At 45.9% G+C, this 17,655-nt stretch overlaps 1 pseudogene; it reads right to left on the bottom strand.

Annotated features, from left to right (window-relative positions):
- Positions 1-229: 229 nt before the first annotated feature.
- LOC101617016 lies at positions 230-16,349 on the bottom strand (annotated as a pseudogene).
- Between the last annotated feature and the right edge of the window lie 1,306 nt (positions 16,350-17,655).

The following is a 17,655-nucleotide window of genomic DNA, read 5'->3' as shown; positions in this document are numbered from 1 at the left end:
CTGGAAAGGACACTGTGAATAAAGCAAAGAGGCAACCTACAGAATGGGAAAAAAATCTTTGCCAGCTAAATATCTGATAGAGGATTAATATCTAGGAAATACAAAGAACTCAAAAAGTGAAATAACAAGAAAGCAAACAAGCCAATAAAAAAATGGGCTATGGAGGTAAATAGAGCATTCTCAAAGGAAGAGCTCTGGGCATTTGCTCGGGGACGTCCTAGGCCGAGAACTAGAGAAGGAAGGGGTTGGCTGTGCCGATGGCCTGAGCTGCGATGAAGAAATGCCCACGCTGCCTACCACGTTCATTGCTGGAGGGCCCAGTGGTGTCAGTGAGGAACCACTGCCCCCCAAGAGCTGGGTCTGGGGTCACAGAGTTCATGGAGGCAGCCACGGACCCTACCCCTGGACCAGACCCAGAGGATGCACTGCTCCCTAGGCTGGGGTCACCAGCAGCTGATTCAACATCAACAGCTGGGGCTGGTTCACTTGGAAGGGGTTGACAGCGGCCGGGTTGGCGGCACCAGGTGCCAAGAGAAGGTTGAGGGCCTGTGGGGTGGGCCTGGTCACCAATGAGTCAAGGTTCAGCAAGGCTGAGCTGGGGCCCAGGAAGGACTCCGGTGTTTTCTGAGCACTGCTGGGCTTGCTTTAGGCAGAAGTCAGGGGTTGAGACTCAAAGGCACCAAGGCTTCTGTTTCCACTATCCTGGGATGGCAGACAGGCCCCTGACTCAGCCGTCTTTTTTGAAGTTCAAAGGTTGCCACATTCAGAAAAGTCATCTTTGGGCTGGAGAGATGGCTTAGTGGTTAGGCGCTTGCCTGTGAAGCCTAAGAACCCCGCTTCGAGGCTCCATTCCCCAGGACCCACGTTAGCCAGATGCACAAGGGGGCGCATGTATCTGGAGTTCGTTTGCATTGGCTGGAGGACCTGGTGCACCCATTTCCTCTCTCTCTCGCTGCCTCTTTGTCTGTTGCTCTCAAATAAATAAATAAAAATGAACAAAAACAATTTTTTTAAAGTCATCTTTGGTTGTACCATTGAGGTTACCAAACAGCTCCAAGGCCACTAAAGCAGAGCTGGACTCGGCATCCGCTATGGCAGGGGAAACATGGCACAAGCAGAGGCTGGAGGTCAGGTGGACAATAGTAGCAGAAGAGTGAGCTGAACTCTGGCAAGGGGAGCTGAGCTATTACACCCCTAAGTCTACCCTCAACAACACACCTCCTCCAGCAAGGCTCCACCTCCCAAATTGCCATTGGCTGGGAACAGAGCATTCAAAACACATGAGTGCATGAGGAGACCTAATTCAAACCCCACACTGGATCATACTCGCCCTCAAGTGAGCTTCCAGAGTCTCCTGACTGCTTCTCATTGCTTTAGGAGCATCGAGATTACAGACAGGCACATGCGCAGCCCACGTTCTGCTTTACCCGAGTGCTGGGGATACAAACTCCAATTGGCAGGCTTGCAGAGCAGGCACCTTTAACCACTGAAACATGTTCCCAACCCTCATCTTTTTTCATTCCCAGGTAGGGTCTCACTCTAGCCCAGGCTGACCTGGAATTCACTATGTAGTCTCAGAGTGTCCTTGAACTCACAGTGATCCTCCTACCTCTGCCTCCCGAGTGCTGAGATTAAAGGTGTGCACCACCACGCTCAGCTTCAACCCTCATCTTTAATTATAAAATGTATTTTATTTTGTTTAAGTTACAAAGACCTATGGCGAATTCAAAATTTGGACAGTTGTCTGTACCCTAGCCCCCCACCAAGGGTTCCACACATGCAGCTAGTTTGAGAAACACTTCCTGAGGATTCCCTCCTTCCTTTCACAGTGGAGTCACACCATTCCGGTTCTTTATGAAGGATGTGTCCTGAATGTCAATATGAGCTGCCTAATTTTCACAAGGCCTGGTGAAGCAGCCTGCAACTGGGCAGGAAGGTGCTGAGGTCTTTGCTGATGAAAATGCATTGGCTCTTCTGTTTATTTAAAAAAAATTGTTGGGCTGGAGAGATGGCTTAGCGGTTAAGCGCTTGCCTGTGAAGCCTAAGAACCCCGGTTCGAGGCTCGGTTCCCCAGGTCCCACGTTAGCCAGATGCACAAGGGGGCGCATGTATCTGGAGTTCGTTTGCAGAGGCTGGAAGCCCTGGCGCGCCCATTCTCTCTCTCTCCCTCTACCTGTCTTTCTCTCTGTGTCTGTCGCTCTCAAATAAATAAATAATAAAAAAATAAAAAATAAAAAAAATTGTTTGTTTTTGTGAGGTAGGATCTCACTCTAGCTCAGGCTGACCTGGAATTCACTATATACTCGCAGGGTGGCCTTGAACTCATGGCGATCCTCCTCCCTCTGCCTCCCGAGTTCTGGGATTAAAGGAGTGCGCCACGACGCCTGGCTTGTTTTTAAAATGACGAATGTGTGTGCATCTATGTTGGCACGTACATGTCACAGCACGTGTGGGGGTCAGAGCCCAAGCTCAGGTGTCAGTCCTCACCTTCTGCCTTGTTTGAGACAGGGTCTCTTGCTGTTGGCTGCTGTGTGGGCCCAGCTAGCTGGTGTGCAGCCCTTCCTGGAATTCTCCTACCTCTGCCACCCATCTTGCCACAGGAGCACCGGGACGACAGACGGGCACTACCACATCCGGCTTTCCTCAGGTTCGAACTCTCAGAGCAGTGAGAGTTTTCACCACCGAGGCATCTCTCCAGCCTCCTTCTGCACTTATGGGGGAGTTTGTGGCGTCCTCCTCAGCACTGCCGCCTCGAGCTTGGCTGCAGCCCGCGCTGTGACCCTCCAAGAGGCAGCATTATAAAGAACCGAGTCTAGGACTTGGGACAGGAGGGAGAACATGAGTGGTGGGCGGTGCACGTTTGTGGGCATGAGGGCTTTTTGCAGGGTGAAGCCAGATCACACGTCAGCGTTGACACTGCAAGCAGCATGTCCTCCAACCTAATGAGGACGTCAAGCCTCTTCTTGCCCTCGAAGGGCTGTCAGTCAAAGGGTGTGTTTCTTTCATTTTAGTTCCTGGAGGGACAATTCTTTTGGAAGGATGTGTTTGTCTTTTTCAGACTACAACGTGCCCCACAAGCTGAAAGTATTCATCTTTTTGAAATCACACGGGCTTCCATTTCCAGGCCTCAAATTAGAGGGACGTTGCCTTAGATAAAAATATATCCATGGGGAAAGACTGTAAGAGCCAAAGGAAGGGTAGGACTCCTTACAACGTGCTCCTCCAGACACAAAATGGCCTGGATATCCATGACCTCACAGTGCCTGACACCACCATCATAACAGGAGGAAAAGACGATGACATCAAAATAAAAGAGAGACTGATTAAGAGGGGGAGGGGATATTATGGAGAGTGGAGTTGTGAAAGGGAAAGTGGAGGGAGCATTACCGTGGGTTATTGTCTATAATTATGAAACTTGTCAATAAAAATAAATTACTTGGACTGGAAAAATATATATATATATCCATGGGGGAGGGGACAAAAGAAAGTCATGAGGGTATCTGTGACAAAATGCAACAAGCACACATATGAAATTGTCAACAAACAAATAAAATAAAAACAAAAATATATGTTTATAAATATAGATTTGATTGACTTGGTGGCAGCCAAGCACGTTGGGACTGATAAAGTCATCTAATGTATGGTTTCAGAGCTGTGACTGTGTTGGGCTAGGGGACCTGGAGGAGCCTCATCCTCCTGACAGCTCAGTGTGTTTCCCAGTCTGTGAGTATTAAAAGGGTAGAGACTGAAAAAACAAATTAGTTCTATATCATAGTGAATCCTATTGCTGAAGTTTATTTTAATAATAAAATCAAATATTATTTTATTTGTGTGTGTGCGTGTGCACGCATGTGCATAGAGTATAACCTTAGGTGTTGTTCCTGAGAAATTCTGCCCACCTTTTTACTTGTTTGGCTTTCGAGGTAGGGTATCCCTCTAGCCCAGGCTGACCTGGAATTCACTGTGTAGTCTCAGGCTGGCTTTGAACACACAGCAATCCTCCTACCTCTGTCTCCCGAGTGCTGGGATTAAAGGTGTGCGCCACCACGCAGGGCAGGACGGGTGGTTTGGAGCCTGGGCAGTGCAGGCCCACCTGACATTTCTCTGCAGAGTTCCTTCAGGACCCTCTGGTCAGTGCTTACACTAAACAGCTTTGGACTCTGCCTGGCTCACCTCTGAAGCCAGCTCCCGGCTCCTGTGCACAGTGAGTGACGGTGGTCTCCTCATCCAGCTCTTCTGAAGCTTCTAGTCGCTGCTTCCCTGAGCACTGTGGGGCCACTGTGTTCCCGTGTCCAGCCTGCCTCCTGACGGTGTTCACACTGGGTGGAATGCCTTTGCACCCTGTTCTCGATTGTGCACAGTGGCGGAATTCTCCTTTAGGCTGTGTTGGTTCAAATCTGCTTGCCAGGGAACAGTTTGTAACTCTTCCACCCCATGGCTCTTTAGAACAATAAAGTGAGGCTGTAGCAGAGAGTTTTGACCCTTCAAGTCTGACCCAATTTTGTGACTGTAAGCTACTTAGCAGCAGTCCCACTTTGCAGATCTAGATGAGGACCAAGAATAAAATAACAAGTCTGGGGCTGAAGAGATGGCTCAGTGGTTTAGGCGCTTACCAGCGAAGCCTAAGGACCCAGGTTTAATTCCCCAGGACCCATATAAGCCGGGTGCACTAAGTGGCTCATGCAACTAGAGTTCGTTTGCTGTGGGTGGAGAGCCTGAAGTACCCATTCTTCTCCTCTCTCTCTCTCTTGCTCTCAAATAAATAAATAAAAATGTAAAAAAAAATAATAATAACAAGCCTGGGGCTGGGGAAATGGCTCAGTGGTTAAAGGCACTTGCTTGCAAGCCAGACCTAACAACAGATAGTGCAGGTTTGCAGGGGCAAGAGGCCCTGGCACACCCATACACACACATTGATTTAACCACTCTGGGGTTTTTTTTTTTTTTCTCCTTTAATTCTAGCCTCAGGCAGTCACTGACAGCAGTTTTAACTTGATCCCTCTTTAATCCGGAACATTCTGTTCTTTATGTGCGTGGCTATGCGGAAGAAGGAGCCCTCTGGTGGCCATGTTGGAGAATTGCAATAAATTGGTTTCACAGGCATTAAAAATTTTGTGTGACATATATACATTATGAACTGACAATGGAATCCGTGCAGCAGTAATAACTACATTTTATAAGGATGCATCTTGTTATGATCTCAATTTGTTTGGAGCTATCTAAATAAAAGTAAGGCAGGTTTTTTTTAGGTGGAATGAGAGCTTAGGTCATAAGGATTTTACATATATACTGGCACAAATCATTGTAATACCTTTTTCTTTCTGAAAGAATAAACTTCCTATATAAATTTGTATAACTAATGAAATGATTTAATAGAAAAAAATTTGTGTGAGTAGGAAGAAAATTCAGTAGCAGAGGCGAGTAAGCTAAAAAGGAAATATAAAGGGAATAGAAAGGGAGAGGGGACTTAGTAAGATGGTATTGTATGTATGTAAGTAGAAGAACAGATTAATGGGGATGAAAAGGCCTGAGCGAGGTCAGGGAAGAAATTGAGTAAAGGAAAGGTGGAGGGAGGGCTAATCAAAATCTAAGAGGATACAAATAAGTCACATGGAAACCTAGGTTTTTGGACAATGGAACACTTAGGAGCCATAGATTGTTGCTAGAAAATTTTCAGTGCCAGGGATGGGATACTTTCCAGTGAGTTGTTGGCCAGGGAGGTCCCTGATGCCCCCAAAACATTACAGGCTATTGCCGAGGTCCTTGGTTTCTCACCAGGAATAGATGGTAAGACCCTGTTGCTGAAGATTACACATACTTGGGCTTCAAGGTCACTGAGAAGTCCCACTGGAACTGAGCTGAAAACCTCCTCCATATAGACCAGCTGACCAAAAGCTAAAAAAAAAAAAAAAAAAGCTACACTGCATGCAGTTCAATGGGAGAGAGAGAAATCACCAGTGAAGATACCCAACAGTGGACACTGGAAGCCTTAAATTTGGCCAACCAAGCCAAATGAGCCAACAGTGCAATTGTGGCACATCTGTTATGGTAAAACCAACTGCCTTCTAATTGGACTGGAGGCCCACTCCATGGGAGAGAATTGATCCATGATACTGAAAACCTACAACAGGGGTAGTCATGAGCCCTAGGGCTGTAACATCTGCTAGTGTCTGGCTAAATGTATATACTCTGCTCACCAAACTGCCCAGTAAGCACTTCTCTTAATATTCATACCCATATATTAATGCTACTCTCACTTTTGGTTAGAGAAGCTTCTCTTTTCAGATGGCAGTGACCTTGGGACGATTCAGAATGTATCATGGTGCTTGAAAGAAGTGACTGGAGTACTGAGTAACATCTCGATCACACCTTCCAAGGCTCAGGGTCTATTGTGGAAGAGGTGGTGAAAAGAATGTAAGAGCCAAAGGAAGGGTAGGACTCCTTACAATGTGCTCCTCCAGACACAAAATGGCCTGGATATCCATGATCTCATAGTGGCTGACGCTACCTACACAAGGCTATCATAACAAGAAGAAAAAATCATGACATCAAAATAAAAGACTCATTGACAGGGGTAAGGTATATGAAGGAGAGTAGAATTTCAAAGGGGGAAGTTGGGGAAGGGAGGGAATTACCATGGGATATTGTTTATGATTATGGAAATTGTAAATTAAAAATAAATAAATTATTTATTTATTTAAAGATGTGTAACCACCACCTTCCTAGGTGGAGTGATGCATGTTAGAAGAGGGTTGATATTATATGAAACAGGAGATGGGGGGTGCCTTTAAGGACATAAGGTGTCCAGCTGTCTTCTGTTGGGAGCTGAAGGATTGGTTGCCTGGTACTCAAACTTTCAAGATTGAAATCCTGATGCCTATAGGGTCAGGCTGATCTCTGTGTGTTTATCTCACTTACTCTGTTGCCATGAACAGATCAGATATTTAAGAGTGAACAGATAGTTCCCAAAAGAAAAAACACAGGTGTGGTGGCACACGCCTTTAATCCCAGCACTCGGGAGGCAGAGGTAGGAGGATCATTGTGAGCTCAAGACCAGCCTGAGACTACATAGTGAATTCCAGGTCAGCCTGAGCTAGAGTGAAACCCTGCCTCAAAAATCCAAATAAAATAAAATAAATAAAAGAAGAAGAAATGCAAATTACCAGTGGATTGTTTTTTAAGTGCTCAACATCTTAGTCATCAGAAAAATATATATTAAAAGCATTTAGAGGGACTAAAGAGATGGCTCAGTGGTTAAAGGCACTTGATTGTAAAGCCTGATGGCCTGGGTTCAATTTTCTAGTACCCACATAAAGTCAGATGTACAAAGTGGTGCATATGTCTGGAGTTCATTTGCAGTGGCAGAAGGCCCTGATGCACTCAGTCTCTCTCTCTCTCTCTCCATATAGATGTGTGTGTATGAGAGACAATATATGTATATGAATATATATATATATATATATATATATATATATATATATATATATACACACACACATACATACATATATATGTGTGTGTGTATGTGTATATGTATATATACATATACATACATATATATGTATGTGTGTGTGTGTGTATATATATATATATATATATATATATATATATATATATGCACAAAAAAATTTAAGTGTACTTTGAGATTTTGTCTTACCCTAATCAGAAAGGCTATCATCAAGAAAACTAATGACAATGAATGCTGGTGAGGTTAGAGGGAGAGAGGAACCCTTATTCACTGTTGGTGGGAGTGTAGATTGGTTTAGCCACTGTGTAAATCAGTGTGGAGGCTTTTCAAAAACTAAAAATAGACCTAGCATATGACTTGGCTATATTACTCCTGGCGTATACTCAGAGGACTCTACATCTCAGCACAGAGAGCTGCACATCTGTGTTCACTGTGGCTCTATTCACAGTAGCTAGGAAGAGGACGCAACCTCAACGGGACACTCAACATGTCCTTTTCATTCTCCTGTTTGTCTGGGTGTGGTGGTGCACACCTTTAATCCCAATACTCAGGAGGCAGAGGCAGGAGGATGGCTGTGAGTTCAAGGCCACCCTGAGACCACATAGTGAAGTCCAGGTCAGCCTGGGCTAGAGTGAGACCCTACCTCAAGAAAAGAGTAAAAAGTATGTTGGGGGCACAATACTGGAGGAAAATGATCTAAGGGGAAGAGATGGCAGAGAGGAAAGGGAAAGTGAAGAGTTAATCAAAATTTAAAATTTATGGATAAGCTATATGGTAACATACTTCTTTGCAAGCTAGTAATATATATGTTAGAAAAGAGAGTTTGGGCAGAAGTATCCTGTGTAGGTGGATAATGTTTTACCCAGAAGCCATAAATTGTTATTAGAAAAACTGCAGTGCCAGAGGTGGGATGACTTCCAGCAAGATATTGACCAGCCCCCCGGGGTCCCCAAAACATTACAGGCTGTTGCCAAGATCCTTTGTTGTCCACCAGACCTAGATGGCAAGACCCTGATCCTAACAAGTTCACATGCTTGGGCTATGAGTCACGGAGAAGTCAAGTGGAATTTGAACTAGAAGCCTTCCCCTGACTATCAGGACGCTAGAAAGGCCTATGCAGTCTGTTGCAGGAGAAAGGTCACCAATGGTCTTAACCAGCCGTGGACCCTACAAGCTTTGTGGCTGTCCAGCCAGGCCAAATGCACCAACTGGTGAGATGATGGCATGTCCTGTTATGGGGAAAACCAGCTGCTCTCTGATTGGACTTGAGGCCCACCCCACCAAAGGGGATCCATGCTTGGTACTGAAAACCTAATGAAAAGCCTATGGCTGGGGAGGTCATAAGCCCTGGGGGGGAGGGGGAAACTATTACTATTGTCTGGCTAAATGTATATACATCTCTATCACACCCTCCACCACTGCAGAAGAGGAAGGGGAGGAGCGCTTTGTAACATTGTCTTCCAGACACAAAGTGGCCTTGATATTCATGACCTCACAAGACATGCATAACAGGAAGGGAAAAAACAAATGGCATTTAAATGGAAGAGACAGTAGTTGGAAAGAAGGGATTCAATAGAGGGAGGATTTGGAAGGGGAAAAGGGGAAGGTGGAGAGGAGATTATGATCATGTTATATTGTTTATATTTATGGATGTTGTCAATAAAAATGTTTTTAAAAAGTCACAAACTACTGAGCAAGGTGGTACCTGCTTTTAATCCCAGCACTCAGGAGGCAGAGGTAGGAAGATTGTTGTGAGTTCAAGGCCAGCCTAAGGCTACAGAGTGAGTGCCAAGACATCCTGGTCTAGAATAAGACCCTGCCTCAGAAATAAACAAAAACCATCAAAAGCATTCACAAGCCATGCAATTTGCCCATTTGAAATATGGAATCCTGTCTTTTAATATGTTCATAAGGTGTCCAGCCAGCACCACAATCTAATTTTAGACTATTTATTGACTTAGTGCTGTGCTGGGGACTGAGCCTAGGGCATTGCACATGCTAAGCGATTACTTTGCCAACGAGCCACATCTTCAGGGTCCTTAGTTTTGAGACCCAGTCTTGCTACGTAGCCCAAGCTAGCTTTGAACTTGAGCTTCTCTTGCCTCAGCCTCCATGTTGCTAGGATTTTAGGCATGTATCACCCAGGCCTGACCTAGTTTTAGAACATTTTTGCCCCCCTTAAAATATGTACTGGGGTGGGGGGCTGGAAAGATGGCTTGGCGGTTAAGGCATATGCATGTGAAGCCTAAGGACCCAGGTTTGATTCTCCAGGTCCCATGTAAGCCAGACGCACAAGGGGTGCATGCGTCTGGAGTTCATTTGCAGTGGCTGGAGGCCCTGGTGTGCCCACTCTCTCTCTTTATATCTTTCCCTCTCTCTATCTCAAATAAAAACTAAAATAGATAAATAAAATATTTTTTAAAAACTGTACTAGGGTTAGAGAGATTATGGCTCAGCGGTTAAGGTACTTGCCTGCAAAGCCTAATGATCTGGGTTTGATTCCCCTGTACCCACGTAAAGCCAGACATACAAAATGGTGCATGCATCTAGAGTTCATTTGCAGGCACTAGAAGCCCTGGCACACCCATTCTTTCTCTCTCTCTTTTTTTTTCTGTTTTATGCTACTTGCGAATTAGATAAATAAAATATTCAAAAACTGGCTGGGTATGGTGGTGCACACCTTTAATCCCAGCACTCGGGAGGCAGAGTAGGAGGATCATTGTGATTTCGAGGCCACCCTGAGACTCCATAATGAATTGCAGCTCAGCCTGGGCTAGAGCGAGACCCTACCTCGAACAACCACCACAACAAATTATATATATATAAAAAATATGTATTCAAAAGCTGTACTATTAGCAGTTAATCCTCTGTCTACTCATCTATTCCTACTCCATCCCTCACCCCTAAGAATACAATTTCATTTGGAAATTTTATTTGAACATGTGTCTGTGTCAGGTGGGTTGGGGGAGTGTGCCAGGGTATCTTGCCACTGCAATTGAATGCCAGTCCAGCTTTATGTGGGTGGCTGAGGAATAGAACCTGGGTTGGAGGAGTTTGTAAGCAAGCACCTTTAACTCTTGAGCCATCTCCCCAGGCCCTGCATTTTTTTTTATTTTTTATTTGAGAGCGACAGACACAGAGAGAAAGACAGATAGAGGGAGAGAGAGAGAATGGGCGCGCCAGGGCTTCCAGCCTCTGCAAACGAACTCCAGACGCGTGCGCCCCCTTGTGCATCTGGCTAACGTGGAACCTGGGGAACCGAGCCTCGAACCGGGGTCCTTAGGCTTCACAGGCAAGCGCTTAACCACTAAGCCATCTCTCCAGCCCGGCCCTGCATATTTTAATTGATTAATCATTATGCTAATACATGAAGTGAAAACACTCAATCGGAAGCAGGTTATGGAAGGAAACAGTTTATAGTTTCAAGGGGACATTTCATCATGACAGAACGAAGCAGACAGCCAGGCACTGCATCTCCACATCAGCAGAGATGAAGCAGAGCAGGTGACCAATGACCACCAGTGAGACTGGGATAATAAACCTAAGACCCACCCCTAGTGGCACACCTCCTCGGGCAAGCCTCTGCCTCCCAAAGGCTCCACAAGTTTCCCAAATAGACCAACCAGCTGGGGATCAAATATGAAGCGTAATCACAATCACCTGAGGCCACGGGGACATTCCACACTCAAACCACCACAAAGACCCTGTCTCAAAAAATAAGATGGGGGCTGGAGAGATGGCTTAGTGGTTAAGCGCTTGCCTGTGAAGCCTAAGAACCCTGGTTCGAGGCTCGGTTCCCCAGGTCCCACGTTAGCCAGATGCACAAGGGGGCGCACGCGTCTGGAGTTCGTTTGCAGAGGCTGGAAGCCCTGGCGTGCCCATTCTCTCTCTCTCCCTCTATCTGTCCTTCTCTCTGTGTCTGTCGCTCTCAAATAAATAAATAAATAAATAAATAAATAATTTTTTAAAATAAGATGGAGGGGTGGAGGGATGGCTTAGCGGTTAAGGCATTTGCCTGCAAAGCTAAAGGACCCAGGTTCGATTCCCCTGGACCCACAGAAGCCAGATGCACAAGGTGGCACATGTGCCCATCTTCTCTTTATCTGCCTCTCTCTCTCTTTCTCTCAAATAAATAAAAATTAAATAAATAAAAATATTCTTAAGTGCATAGTATTAGTTTGATTTAATGCAAATGAATTTTACTATGGGCTTTTATATGTCTTTTTGAAGTGCCCATTAGATCCTAGGAATGCTCTGGAACAAAATACTATCAAAGCTAGTTGTGGTGGAGCACACCTTTAGTCCCAGCATTCAGGAGTCAGAGGTAGGAGGGCTGCTGCAAGTTCAAGGCCTGCCTGAGACTACATGGTGAATTCCAGGTCAGCCTGAGCTACAGTGAGACCCTACCTCAAAAAAAAAGAAAAAAATGCTGGAGAGATGGCTTAGCAGTTAAAGCACTTGCCTACAAAGCCTAAGAACCCATCTTCAACTCTCCAGGTCCCACGTAAGCCAGATGCACAAAGTAATGCAAATATTCAAGGTGGTACACACATCTAGAGTTGGGTCTCAGTGACTGGAGGCCCTGGCATGCCAATTCTCTCTCTCTCTCTCTTGTGCATGCACACACTCTTGCTCTGTCTCACTCTCTCTCAAATTAAAAAAAAAGGTCAGTCTGTTGGGCTTGCCTCGAAAAAAAAATACTGTCATATAAGAATCATAAATAATACTATCATACAAATAAAAAAATGTATTCTTTGATAATAATCTTTTGCATTGTAAATTTGAACTTCAGCAAGGTTCAAATTCTTTCTTCAGAAACCTTGCTCGGATAATAAGGGTGCATTTCTGAACCCTTTCTTTCATAGCCACGAAAGCTAGGTATTGCTTCTGGTCTAGTTCCACCTCAAGATCAACACAAATCAACACCCTGTGGCCTTGTGTGGACTCCTTGCATTTCCTCAATGAGTCAGGGTGGTGGTGCATGCCTGTGACCCCTAGAGTTCAGAAGACTGAGGCAGGAGAATTGGGAGTTTTAGGCCAAGCTGAGCTCCAAAGTGGGAATCTGCAACAACAAAAAAAAAAGAAAAAAGATCAAGTTTTTAGAAATTCCTGATTTTGTAAACAGTCGCAAAACCAGGTCATGTTGATGATAACAAAATGTCAAGTTTACCATAGGAGTCCTTAATTCTCTATTTGAACATGCACCCAGCAGGATGTTGTCAGAACTGGCTCTTAGCCTGTGGTTGGTGACTCCATTTTAAATTCCAAATTTCCCATCATATTTCCACAGTGGGTTGTTAATAACTACCATCAGGGACAGGTAGGGCATCCTTCAGGTGGAATTAGGATGAAATACCAAAAGATTGCTATGGACACAGACACTCCATGAAGGCTGTATGGATTAGACCGGATTTTATTTTCAAATACAAATACTTTAAATTACTTCCTTAAAAAAATATTTTATCTATTTATTTTCAAGCACAGAGAGAGAGAGAAACAGAGACATAGGGCACAAGGGCCTTTGCCACTGCAAACAAACTCCAGGCACATGCACCACTTTGTGCATGTGGCTTTACAGGGGTACTGGGGAATCGAACTCTGGTCGTTAGGCTTTGCAGGCAAGCACCTTAACTGCTGAGCCTTTTCTCCAGCCCATCATTCCTTTCTTTACCTGTCACGACCACCTTGACCAGCAAGAATGATGCGACCCGAGAGCTCTTCTTTAAGCAGTTTATTCAGGAACCTTGAACAATCTTCTGACCCCGGGGAGAGCCGACCCACAAGCTAAGTAGTCCTCGCTAGCCAACCCTAGTGAGCCACGTGGCCCATGCAGATAGGTCCACGATTAAGGAAGCAGAATTAGTTAAACAGCCTCAGCCAAATGAGGACTTGTTTATCCCAGAGAGTGCTCGCTATCGGGCTAGCGGAAGGCGGAAGCCGATGCCATCTTTAGGGCACGGCACATCGCAGCTCTCCACAGTTCCCCCTTTTTGTTTTAAACGAAACAGGTGAGAGTAGAGGTCTGCGCTCTGTAGTGAAATCCAGTACCGATTTTTCCAGAGGCGGGAGTAAGTATGGATATTAGGGGAAAGGACGGTACTAACCCGCTTTCTCTCAGACATGCTCTCCTCTAGGCTGCTAAGTGCAGGCGGCATACCTAGAGTGCAGTGCTTTGCCTCGCAACCTGAACGTGCTGAGTGTTCTAGCTCTTCATGACAGCAAGCCATGAGTAAGGGGACTGTCCTGCCTCAATGGCCGTAAAGGCCTGAATAATCATAGCTGCATTCCTTTGCTGTGTGACCCTCATCTTGCATAGACACCACAGGCCCACCAAGAAGGCCAGCACCAGGAGACCAGCCATCACTCCCAATAGCACCATGACAAAAGGGAGCCCACCTAGGCTGAGGGGGAACATCCATGCCATCTCCATAACTCCGAGGCCATCGACCACTAATCCAGGAGGCATTAACTGAAAATTGGCCTGGGCTCCAAGGGGCTTCCATCCAGGCAGCAGACTGATTATAAAGCATCACACATGGGCTTATTTGACTAATATTACTTACCAGCAAAAAGCACAAACTTCCCACTAGTGGTACACTAACATTGCCTTCAACGGGACTAATTTCCCCATCCAAGGGCAAATAGGAGAGACCTAAACTTTTATTGCTAGCAAAAAAAGTGAGGGAAAACTTGGGCATTATATTGAACCAGAGAGGCTTTGGAAACACTGACAAGATCCCCCATCGAGGTTCTGCCTGAGTCAGACTCCACCTCAGGCCTATCAGCATCCATAGTGGAAGGATCTTCATGTTGGACTTTTCTGGTCAGTCTCTCGGGCACCCACATTGGATCCTGATAATCCTGCGGAAAAACACAAACAGACCCTCTTGTCCACGTCAATACAGGATCAGGGCCATGCCACATTCCTGTGAGCACATCTTTCCATTTAACATATCCTTTCAGGGATCCACCTTGACATTGATGACAATCTGCCGCGGAAAGGCCATCCACGTCCAAATTTTAAAAATTAAGAGTAAAAAGAGCTAGAGATATTCTTTCCTTGGGGGTGCAGCCTTGGCCTATTCCCCCTTTTTGTTTTTGTAAGCATTCTTTTAAGGTGTGATGAGCATGTTCCACAATATATGGTTGCATGACCCCAGAATGTCCCTCCTGATCTTGCCATTTTAACTGTCTTGCACTCATATCTGGAGTTTTTGCATAACCTAGGCCTTGAAGAGTTTGAGAAGAAGCCTGTATTGGCCAATTGGATGGCCAGTCTCTTTTTGAAATAATACTTTTATCTGTCCCGGTATCCAGAAGCCCAAGAATTTCTTTACCTTCAACCCTTAATTTTAATGTAGGTCTCTGCTCAAGATCCAGGGATAAAAATGTTAAATCATTTCCTGTGGACCCAAATCCTTTATCTCCTCTCTCTCATAAATTAGTGGTAAATCTTTCATGAAGGCTGGGTAAAATGAGTAACTGGGCTATACGATCTCCAGGGGAAATGGCCACAATCCCTCGAGGGGAAGACACCATGATCTTAACTACACCGGTAAAATCTGGATCAATCACGCCTGGATGAACTATCAGGCCTCGTAGGGCTGACGATGATCTTCCTAGCAACAAACCAACTGTACCTGGTGCTAGGGGTCCTTTAAAATCAGTATCCACCACCTGGACCCCCATGCGAGGAGTTAACACGAGTCTGATGGTGGCACGGAGGTCCAATCCTGCTGAGCCTGCAGTGGCTCTCCGCGGTCCCTCAGATGACGGAGGGTGGGCCATCTCTCCACTTCCTGGTTGTTGTTCTGACTCTCTACTGCCCCATATATTTGCGGGCCCTGGTGGCGTGGGCCCCGCTGTCCGTTTTTTGGTTGGGCTCCACCATAACCTGGACTAAGAAGTTGCCCATTAATATCCTTCACAGATCGGCATTCATTAGCCCAGTGGTTCCCCTTTTTACATTTCGGACATAGCCCAGGCTGCCTGGGGCGTAGGCTGTTTTCTGTATTTGGTGTATTTTCCCTCTCAGGGCATTGCCTTTTAAGGTGTCCCATCTTGCCACATCTAAAACAAGCCTTTGAACCTCCTCTCTTGTTTTGAGACAGCTGTACCACAGCCGCTGCAAGACCAGCATTTGTCAGGGGTCCTCCTAGTTCTCTACAAACCTTCTTCCAAGCCGCCAGTCCCTTGCTCTTATATGGGGTAATAGCAGCTCTACATGTTTTTGTACATTGCTCATAAACTAACTGTTTTATAAGGGGCATAGCAGCATCAGGATCCCCCAAAATCCTTCCTGCCGCTTCTACCATTCTCGCCACAAAGTCAGAGAATGGCTCCATGGGTCCTTGTAAAATCTTAGTAAGATTACCACTAACTTCTCCTTTGTTTGGCAAGGATTTCCATGCCTTTATGGCAATCTGATTGACCTGTCCATAAACCTGTACAGGATACCCTGTCTGCTGGTTGGCAAACCTTCCCTGTCCTAGCAACATATCTCTGTCCCAGACGGGATTTCCATCCCTAGCATTGACAGCAGCCTGCTCTGTAGCAAATTCAATTGTAAAGGCTCTCCAATCTAAATATTGTCCTGGACTCAAGCAGGCTCAGGCTAGTCTACCCCAATCATTTGGGGTCATGCAGTGCCTGTTCAATGACTCTACTTGGGCTATGGTGAATGCAGCAGTTATGCCATATGTTCTGACTGACTCAGCTAGGGACTTGATGACCTTAAAATCAAGAGGCTCCTCATAGCGGTTACCCTGAGCATCTTGAAAAACTGGACAAGCAAGTTGTAGCTCTGATCTTGCAGCTCGCCACACTTCCAGGCAAAAGGAACGCCCTGAACCTCCCGAGGGAGCTGGGTTGCCCGACTCATCGTACAATGGCGGAGCAGAAGGGATCTTGTTCAGCTGTCCCGCCGTACTATCGGGCCCTGACTTTTCTTTTTCCTTCTTCTTATCCTTCAAAGAATGTTTGTCCATCCTCTCTACCAAAGCTTGCAGCTCCTCATCTGTATCAGAGCAGTCCGTGTCTGTTGTTTCCCTTTCTCCTGACTTCTCTGATCTTTCTTCCTTTAACATTTCTAAAGCTGTTTGTCCTTCCTCCACTGCTCTGCAGTACCTCTGGTCCTCGAGACAGCGTCTAATCAGCTTCCAGATTGGTCTAACTCCTGCCTTTAAAGTTCCCTGATCCCAAGCGAAGTCCAGATCCCTCCCTAACTTATCCCAGCACGCGACCGTTAGGTTACCCGACATCGCAAACCAGGGGACGACAGTATCGCACTCATTCAAAAATCTCTCTAGGGTACTTTTCTTAACTTTTAAATTCTTTGACAAAATCAGTTCCTGAAGAGCCAAAAAAATTGGGTGCGAATGAGAAGCGCCCATAGTTATTCTTACCTTTAACTCTGCTCACTGGTCCACAGTGACTTTACTTTCGGTTGTCGCTTCCCCGCGATCTTTATTGTCCCACCTTACCTTAGGGAACTTACCAGCGCTGCCCTGACAGCAAAAAGTTCTGAGCCTCCTTCGAGAGAGAGGTTCCCCGAATGGGCCACCACTTGTCGCGACCACCTCGACCGGCAAGAATGACGCGACCCGAGAGCTCTTCTTTAAGCAGTTTATTCAGGAACCTTGAACAATCTTCTGACCCCGGGGAGAGCCGACCCACAAGCTAAGTAGTCCTGCGCTAGCCAACCCTAGTGAGCCACGTGGCCCATGCAGATAGGTCCACGATTAAGGAAGCAGAATTAGTTAAGCAGCCTCAGCCAAATGAGGACTTGTTTATTCCAGAGAGTGCTCGCTATCAGACTAGCGGAAGGCGGAAGCCGATGCCATCTTTAGGGCCGGCACATCGCAGCTCTCCACATTTACCCACCTCCATCCCTGGCTGTCCTCCCAGGATTCTAACCCACCGTGTCTTCCTGTAAGCTGCTAATTAGCTATTCAGCTGACAGCAAGCACCCTTCAGCATTTTAATTAGTGATACCTGATGATTTAGTCAAGAGGACAAAAAGTATGTGCTTTGAGGCCGGAGAGATGACTGAGTGGATGAAGAGTGTTTGCTGCTCACACATGAGGACCTGAGTTTGGTCCCCAGCACCCATGTAAAGAGCTGCATGCGTCTGTAATTCCAGCATGGAGGAAGGCAGAGACAGGAGGATCTCTTGGGCTCACTGGTGA

The sequence above is a fragment of the Jaculus jaculus genome, chromosome 5, assembly GCF_020740685.1.
Source record: "Jaculus jaculus isolate mJacJac1 chromosome 5, mJacJac1.mat.Y.cur, whole genome shotgun sequence".
In the NCBI taxonomy this organism is placed as follows: domain Eukaryota; kingdom Metazoa; phylum Chordata; class Mammalia; order Rodentia; family Dipodidae; genus Jaculus; species Jaculus jaculus.
Note: the sequence above shows the minus strand (reverse complement) of the source record. Positions and strands in the feature narration are given on the sequence as shown.